Source organism: Pinus tabuliformis, chromosome 2_2 (assembly GCF_031772625.1).
Source record: "Pinus tabuliformis cultivar Carrire ecotype Pingquan chromosome 2_2, CPIR1, whole genome shotgun sequence".
NCBI classification, from domain to species: Eukaryota; Viridiplantae; Streptophyta; class Pinopsida; order Pinales; family Pinaceae; genus Pinus; species Pinus tabuliformis.
In genome coordinates, this window is record NC_142300.1 from 1,086,108,530 (window position 1) to 1,086,111,005 (window position 2,476).

Sequence of the window (2,476 nt, forward strand, 5' to 3'; positions counted from 1 at the left end):
AAAAGAAGGACCAAATATTAACAAAGTTTTGTGAGTTCAAGGCTTTGGTCAAGAAAGAGTTAGGGAAGAAGATAAAGGCCTTGAGAAGTGACAATGGTGGAGAATATGTCTCTCGAGAGTTTAAGGACTTCTGCGCAATAGAAGGAATTAAATGAGAGTTGACTGCACCTCATAACCCACAACAGAATGGGGCGGCCAAGAGGAAGAATAGAACTATTGTAGCAGTACCACAGGCGATGTTGCATGACCAAGGCCTACCACTTCACTTGTAGGATTAGGCATGCAACACAAAGGTCTCTTTGTAGAATAGAAGCCTGCATCGCATACTCGAGATGAAGACACGAGAGGAAGATTTTTATGGTAAGAGACCAGTTGTGGGTCACTTCAGGATCTTTGGCTCATCGGTACATTTCCATGTGACAAAGGATGCATGGAAGACGCTTGAGTCGACAGCAGAGTTCGGGATACTTGTGGGGTACACTAATACACCCCACAACTATCAGGTGTATCTACCTACCAATCGGAGGACAATGGTTCACAAAAATCTCAAGTTTGATGAGCAGAAGGCCATGCGAGTTTCCCTTGAGAGGGTGCTCCAACTACAGGCCGTGGAGGAACTTTTGGTTCCTAACGAGGAGGAGCCTCAATCTGATGCGGAGAAACCACATGCAGAGGTTCCAGGAGTGGAGACATCCACTCAAGTAGAGTCTTCCAGATATGGATGGAAGCGCACAAGAGAAGCTGATAGATTGTTGACGGATGCAAGAGAGAATGTGGGAAAACCATCTTCTCACTACAGATAGAGGAGGTCACCTCAGAGGTACACTGGATACATGGACCTTATTGGAGAATATGTTCAGACCGAGCCATCTTCCTTTGAGGAAGAAGTACAGCAGCCCATTTGGGTTGATGTTATGGTGGAGGAGTATGATTCCATAGTTCATAACAGTTTTTGCGATGTGGTTCTAAGACCAGAGAAGAAATCAGTTGTGAGTTCCCATTGGCTTTACAAGGTAAAGCAAACTGCTGATGGTAGTATGGAGAAGCATAAGGCAAGATTTGGTGTCTGTGGTTTTTCACAGGTTGTGGGGATTAACTATGATGAGACTTTTGCTCTTGTCACAAGGTACTCATCTATTAGATCGATGTTGGAAATATCAGCGCAAATGGGTTGGAAGATCCATCAGATGGATGTGAAGATTGCATTCCTCAACGGCAAGATTGAGGAAGAGGTGTACATAGAGCAGCTGGAAGGTTTTGAGACCTTTGATCGAGAGACGCATGTGTGCCAACTCAAGAGAGCTTTGTACAAGCTGAAGCAAGCACCTCGTGCTTGGCACACCAGGATAGACAACTACTTCACCGGGTTGGGCTTCACAAAGATTGAAGCGGATGCGAACCTGTACCACATCATGGTGAAAGGTAAGTCGTTGATCATTGTACTTTATGTTGATGATCTCATATTGACAGGTGATGATCATCTGATCATGTCTTGCAAGGAGGACCTTCCAAGAGAATTCGAGATGAAAGACATGGGTCTCATGCATTACTTCCTTGGCATTGAAGTGTGGCATAAGGATGGGGAGTTGTTTGTGTCTCAGGGCAATTATGACAACAAGATACTCAGGAGATTCCACATGGAGAAGTGCAAGCCCATCCAAACTCCTGTAGTAGGTAATTGGAGGAAGGAGGATGCTACTTCAGGAGAAGTAGAAGAGGCTACTGTGTATAGGCAGCTTGTGGTTTCACTGATGTACTTCGTGAGCACATGAATAGATTTGTGCTATGTAGTGAACCAGCTGAGTCAAGCGATGGTTCAACCTACCAAGATGTTTTGGAAGGCGGCAAAGCATGTATTGAGATACCTTAGAGGCACATCCCAGTATTGATTATGGTACAGAAGGACAAAGGGAGTGAAGCTACAGGACTTCACTGATGAAGATTGGGTAGGGAGTCCATCAGATTGGAATAGCACATCAGGAGGGAATTTGAACATTGGGTCAACTTCAGTTTCTTGGTACAACAAGAAACAAGGTCGGTTGCACTCAGCACAGCAAAGGCTGAATACATGGCTGCAAGTCTAGCAGCATGTGAGGCCATCTGGATGCAGAAGATCCTAGTTGGTTTGTTTGATCAAAGGATGGATCCAACTGTGATCTATTATGATAATCAGAGTTTTATCAAACTCTCTGAGAATCCAATATTTCATGATAGGTCCAAGCACATCGATATCCATTACCATCATCTTAGAGGTTCTGTAGCAAGGAGGATCATGTTCCTGCAGTATATTTTGACAGAGGAGCAAGATGCTAACATTTTGACAAAGGCATTATCAAAGTATAAATTCGAGTTCCATAGAGACATGATCGGGGTGGTAGATAATCCCTTTCTTATTGAGAGGGAGTGTTGAAATGTGGCAACAAGAATATTCCAATTTTAATTTGTCCTTGAATTAAAATTCGAATTTAGTATCACC